Consider the following 7,128-nt stretch of genomic DNA (forward strand, 5'->3'; position numbering starts at 1 on the left):
AAAACCCAAAAATCTCTCCTACTCTGTAAGGGGTGATATGGCAAGAGAGGTTATGCTAATCTCCTGAATGTTGAGGATTAATTTTTGTCACCTGTGGTTTTTGGCATTTTCACACATATTCTATTATGCTGACATTTTAAAAATAAGGTTGAGTTTTTGGCTGGGATTATAATGACAAAAGTGAGAGGCAGAGTAGAAAGTGATGAGTTTGAAGTTACAGAGCAATTCAAAAGAGCTCAGAAGCTACTGCTAAGAAGAAAATGAAATGGGTCTTCAATGTTGTAAATCTTGGTTTTTTATTATTTCTTTCTGTAACATTAGATTTCATTTACAGTACATTTTTGAGTTTTAAGTATCAGATTTCTGGAACACTTGAGCATTCAAAGAAAGTATTTCTTTAGGTGAATGCAGGTCAGATCAGCGTGAACAGCAAGTAACTCCACTGTACTCTTTAGATTAAGAAGGCCTTATTGTGTGGCCAAAGAATAGATGGGGGCTGACTTGGGCTTGGATTGATAGCATTGTGAACTTTGAAATCTGGGGAAGGTGATATGAATTTTGCATGCCTTGTTGCAACATTTTCCCTATCTAGATATGAGAGCTAGTTTTTCTTAGGCTTTAAAATATGCCCTGCAACGAGGAAAAAGAACTATTAAACTAGTAGAAAACATATTTGAGGATTTGGATGGAAACTGCTGTGTTTTTACTGAGCTTTAAAGCAGTTGGAACTGGAAGAGTTCACTGTGAGTTTGGGGATTCTTGAATAGCATTCCAAGGAGTGGGGAAATGACAGAAGGAATCTGTAGGTGAGCACAGAATAGGAGCATGTCCTTCCCCAGCCCTGCCAGCATGTATGAGCTGGGATTTGCTTCCTTTGAATGGAGCTCACAGTAGTCATGGCCAATAGCCAGTGTGAGCAGGGGCCAGATTTGTCTTCTGTCAAACAGCAGACTAACCAGGATGATGAATTGGGGTTGAATCCTGAGGAAGAGAAACTTGATTTATTATTATTTTTTTTTAACCTTAGCTAACAGCTCATGCTTTCCTTGTCTTTCAAATTCAAACTGGCTTTTCCTGAGAATTGCCTGTTAGGTTTTGTCAGGATTCCAAGCCACGTTTCGTCAGGCTTGCAGAAGAACACCTTCCCCAGCTAGGCAGGTCCCATAGGAAGAAACCTAAAATATGCTCAGGACTGCATTTGGGATCTAGACAGTAGGACCAAACTGAAAACTGTCTGTTAGATCCTCTGTCTCACATTGTTCTCTGCATACCAAGTAAAGAGATTTCTGACCCAAGTGTTAGTTCACCCTCTACAAACACAGCTGATTGTGCTGTAGATAATAAAATTCCCCGACTGTCTGGCCGGCTTTCAGGCATTCACCCTGGGGCATTTTACAAAAGCACCTCTGATTTGCAAGGAGTTGATCACCAGCAATCTGATACAACCACTTCAGTTACTGTTATAATGCCAGGCCACAGATTAATATTTCTCCTCCCCAAAAGTGTAAGTTTTTAGAAACTTTTTAAAAACTTTTATACTTTTTATAACGCATTTTGCTAACTCAGTCTTGTTTGCCATTTAATATATTAGTATAGGAGCTACTGCTCTGTAATTGTGGCCCCGTCGCTGCCATCGAGAACTCATAATTGGATGGATCTTTTAGCCTTTGTGTAGTTGGTTGGGATGTGATGCAGCTGTCAGAGCAGCATTTACATTCTCAGCATTGTCAGGCAGTCAGCTATAATTGTAACCATTGTATGGCTGCTTCACTGATAGTCCAGCTCACCAGACATGCTAATAAACACATTTTATTTTCAGCCACTGGGGATCTGCTGAGTGGTTTGGCTTAAAATCCTGCTGGGGAAGTATTGATTATAGTTTTTGTTTGTTTTTTCCTCCTCACTCCTCCTTTCATATCATTCCTGTGCACCATAACCGTGTATTTCAGATTTGCCTTTTTCTTTCCATACAGTGTACATAGAGTTGATATCCTGCTAATATCCTGCTACACTCCCTGGTTTTTGTTCATGGGATTTCTGTTGGTTGCTTTTGTTGGTTGTTTTTGGTTAGTTGGTTGGGCTTTGGGTTGTTTTTGTTTTGTTTTTTTTTAGCAACTATTTACCTCATTAATTGGAAAACACTAAGAAAACATTTTTGCACTTAATGTCGTTTGAAGCTCTTGTAATTTAGAGAGCTCTTAGTTATATTACAAGAACTTCTTTGTATTGAAAGATGTACTTCTGAATGAACTTCTGGAGTGCAAGGAGGTGACCGGTGTCGTCTTAGGTGCTCAAAAATAATTGAGGAAAACTAGTTTAAATGACTTTTTGGAAACTCCTTGAGGTTTTGTTTTTCTTATTTGTTTAAAAGAAAAAAAAAAAAACTGAAGTAGTTATTCTCATTTGCATTAATGAATTTGTTCTAAAGCCTTTGTACACTGCATGAGGTAATCTTTTTTTTTTAATTCTAAAACTAATTAAAATTTGGTTATGACAAACATTAATGAGTTGTGAGGCTTTTTTTTATATATATCTGAAATCCTAGCTATGTTGACTGAGAGCTATTTAACTTTAGGGGACATTTTCATGTGTAAGTACAAAAGAAATGTCAAGGACTTGCTTTGTTTTTGTTAATGGGTTGCTTGTTCCTGTATTTCCTCTGCCCTCCCACCCATTTAATTGTGTTTGTGTAATACATTAATGTCTGGAAAAAAAATAAATCCAGCTTAGAATATTGTATTCATAACTGTCTGACTTGTGGATTGATTTAACCGTTGTTTTCCTTATTGACAACTTGGAAACAAGTAAATTTGTAAATATTTGAATAATTATTTTAGGTGGCATCGATAATGATGGAAACATTTCAGTAGGCAGGAGCTAAATATAACAATTGCAAATAGAAATGTAAGTTCCTTGGCTAATCCACCTTTTCTGCATCGCGCTCCAAACCAGGCAGTCAGAAATTACTTTTTGCATCTTTTGCAATGCTTACAAAAACCCAATCCATTTTATGGTGCTTTCAAAGATATAGTGTTTAGTGGGGAGTAGGTCAGCACATTTATGACTTCATAACATGACGCTTAATTGCACAGGCAGAATATAACCTCGGTTTTCATCAAAGTAAGCTTTACTTTTCCTGGTCCATTTATCCTCTTTTCAAAATAAACAAAGGCTATACATGAGTGTATCTGATACTACTAGAGGTCACTAGGGTATCCTACCTGTTGTTGCTGTAAATTTCATCACCATTTGCACCTGACAGACCCGGGGCAGTCTGCAATGCTAAAAGCAGAGCCTGGCAGGGTGCCCCTACACTGTGGACGTTGTGTGCCTGGACTTGGCTCAGCATCACTCGGGAAGTAGTAGGAGTCTGTTAACTAAGAGCACATCATGCTTTAAAATAACTTATGGTTCTAAGTGCTGATCTGCTTTGTGAAATTGGTGCGCTGCAATTTTGCACAAATGAAATGGAGAATATGAATGAATGAATGTCTGCTTTGATTCTCATAGTCCAAGCAGCCCTCTGTGCATACGTAGGATGGGCAGAGCAGAGGCAGTATCCTACTGCTCTTACAGAATCAGCCTGGCTCTGGCACCTGAACATTCCACAGCCTTCACCCATAAGCTTTGTATAGCATTTCTTGTCAGGAAGCACAGCTTTCTTCCTGCTCTGGTGGATAAAATTGCTGCTGTACCTCATTTTAAAGAAGGCTCCCGTTGCCAAATTCTGATGAAAATTCATTTTACTTGACACAAAACATCTACCAAAACCTTCCATTTCTCTCTTCCCACACTTCCACCACACGTGCATCTTGGCATCAGTGTGTCAGGGAACTGCTGCCTGTTAGATAACAATGCTAACGTTAGATAACAAAAATCTCTTGGGATACCCTGAGGAAAAATGATGTGAGATGCAGTTGTTTTGAAAGCTTGAGTAAGAAGTATGAAATATTTTTGTATTCAGGCTGAAATCTTACATTGAGAAAAGTGTGCCTAAGTGTGTCTTTCCTCTGTAAGAGATCACACTGCTTGTTTTTTCAAGTACTGGTGTATTTAACTTGCTGTTTGGGATTCGGTATTATTGAGTGGCAGCAAAAAAGGTCTCACATTTAGAGAAGGTAGAGAAAGAATTTAACACTTAGCATTCTTTCACAGAAACGATCTACCTTGCAGAATAAAACCCCAACTTTGTAGATTCTAACTGTGATTCTTAGCTTGCTAATTTGTCTTAACTCGTTGCTCAGATGTTTTCTATGGGGGAAATAAAAGGTAGCATGACAAGTTCTTTTGCTTGTTCCTTGCAACAGTTCAGTTCCTGTGGATGTAATACTGAGAAGCTAGTTATGGCTTCCTGAACTTACAGCTTTCGGTTGTCTCCAGACAAAGCCAAGGCAGACACATGCCTTGTCCAGGTGATGATGCTGTCTCTGCAGTGCAGGTCTGTTAATACACCAACTTCAGCTCCATACGGTTTCCTTCTCCTTTCTGGCAACTCCGCTCCTGATGAGAGAGACACAGTCAAGTGTTAGATTTGTTGATGCCACATGCATTTTTTTTAGCATCACATGGGCTTTTTCTGAAACTCCATATAGCTCTGGAGTAAAGGTTTCTTTGTTTTTATTTTGATGAGTTCAGTGACAAGTATTGAACAGAAAAGAAAGTAAGGCAGAGAAGTGCAGGTTCTTTGGAAACTGCAGCCCTGAAGTAGACTATTGCATGAGAGGGCAGAAAGCTTGTATTTAAGACAAGGTTGGGTAAGACACAAATAATGCAGCCAAAGGGTCTGCATAGGTAGCTGAAACACAAATATATTGAGTCAAGCATCTACATGATCTGTCAAAGACTTGCCCAGGCTTGAAAATTGTTTCAGGCTAAATTGAACTAGTTTATGCTTAAGTTCCTTCCACCAACAAATGAAGTGCATTTGTAGCAGTTTTCTATATTCGTAGGAATATGGATTTTGGAAGCAACATTTTGTTAGTGTTTTTTTCAGAATAAAACATCTCCTGTTGGTGCTCTGTGCTACTCTACCAATAACCATTCCTGCTCTGCTGCTACCTTGATTTCCTTTGGTAAATCCTGGGTGCCTGGTGCTGGCCCATGCAATTTAGGTCATGGAAAGTTTAGAAGTCATAATCATTCAGCTAGCATGTTTCAGAACTCATATTCTGAAGCGTGATGCTTTGGGAAAAGCCTCAGGAGTGACTGCCCAGTAGAATACCATCCAGTGCACAAGCTGCTGTACCAAAAAAAAAGAGATTTGACAACAAGGACCTAAGCAAGTTCTACGAGGGAAGGAGAAGAGCTTTATTAGGGCTGTCGGAATGTTTTATTATCACCATTAGCAGCAAAAGGGATCTGGTTTGGCAGAGACTTCTGTTCCTTCTTCATGAAGCATTATATCATGTAATTAATTTTGTGCCCCCATGACCACTGTGAAAACAGATGGATTTACCTCTGGCAAAGTTCATGAGATCTCTGTGGACCTTATTCTGGGGAAGGTCTGTCACAGCTGTATTTCACAGACCGTACCAATGACATCTCTGGATACTGACCTAGGGTGAGCTGATTTTCTATTGAAAACTTAAAACACAAGGAGCCAACGGACCCAGAAGTAGATGAGAAGAGGTCCAATGAAAGTGCTTTATGCTACACAATTGGATGGATGGAAACTGAAAGAGCTTCCTTCCCAACACTGTTTCTGTGCCACTTAGAGGCATGAGGCTGCTACCAGTATGGAACCTCAGACTCCTGGCATTTTAAGAAACGCTTCTGATTTTTAAAAACAAAGCAGCCACGCATCAGAGAATCCTTTCTGATTACCATAGCCATAATCTTCATTTGTGATAATTAAAAATAAAAATTAAAAAAAATTACAAAATACTGTGATAAAATTTTAACAGACTTTACACCGAGCCCATATTAAGATAAAACTGAGGGTGTTTTAGGTGGTACTGAACTGTCAGACAGTGACATCCTTTCTGCCCACATCTCAGTGTTCACTGTCAGCAATGGCTTTCAGCAGTGGTGGTATTTGAAATAAGCGGTTTCCAGGTGGGAGGCTCTGTGCTCATTTGTATTTTCAGCCATTGGAAGGGGCAATCTCTCCAGCAAAAACCATCCGTTTACTCAGGCAGCACTGTGGGCAGAAGGGAATTTTGCCTTCAACCAGCTGAGCTCCTTCAGGATTTTCACTCCATTATTTACCTTGTAAATTAGACTCCCGGGGGAGGGAGGGTGGGGAGGAAAGGGGGTTGCAGATGTTGGAAATGCTGCATGTAAAAACCGTGTATGTTTGTCTCCCTTTTTTGTTTTTCCCTTTTAATATTAAACAGCCATTTTCACTGCTGGTTCTCTGCCTTAGGATAGAAGAGCAACACTTGCTAGAAACAAAAGAAAGGGAGTGGTAGCAGGGCGTGTCAAGAAAAAGGACAGAAACCGATATAGAAAATCATTGAGTGTGGTTCCTTCCCATTCCTGTCACGAGCACGCTTAGTGCTGTGCTTCACAAAACGAGAGACAAATGTTTTTATTGAATGAAGAGAAGGTGAAGTTTCCTTTGCATTTCTGGTCAACGTCAGCCAAAGCCACAAAGTTACCCCCTTCAGCTTTCAGCCCCGTTAAGCTTTTTCTAACACTGCAGTGGACTTTTGCAGGACTCCAGGAGAAAAATACGGAGTAAATTAGCGACAAATTTGACAGATTCTTCCCTGGGGAGGGGGGGGACCCAGCATTCACTTATGACTCAGCCTTGTCAATATCAAGCGATTAGCTTAGTCACTTGGTGCTTTTTTCCCAAACAACCGCTGCCCTCATCCCCTGTGGTGATTTGGGATGAAGCTTTTGCTGCTCACACCTCTGGGGCGACGCCAAGCACGCGGCCTGCAGCCAAACGCAATCTGACGTGAACCCCAGCGCTTAGCTATCGTTTTAGTCCTCGGGGCAAGCCGGCTGCTTTAGTAGCTGTGTTTTTCCAACGCTGCTCCCCGTAGCAGAAGATTATTCAGTTTTAACCGCTCCTTCTCACACAGACAGGACCGAGTGCCGCTCGCAGCGCTCCAGCCACGAGGCGCTGGGCTCACCCCTCAGTTCGGACCCGCCTGCCCCCAGACGACGCCGGAGAGCTGA

Source organism: Meleagris gallopavo, chromosome 13, assembly GCF_000146605.3.
Source record: "Meleagris gallopavo isolate NT-WF06-2002-E0010 breed Aviagen turkey brand Nicholas breeding stock chromosome 13, Turkey_5.1, whole genome shotgun sequence".
In the NCBI taxonomy this organism is placed as follows: Eukaryota; Metazoa; Chordata; class Aves; order Galliformes; family Phasianidae; genus Meleagris; species Meleagris gallopavo.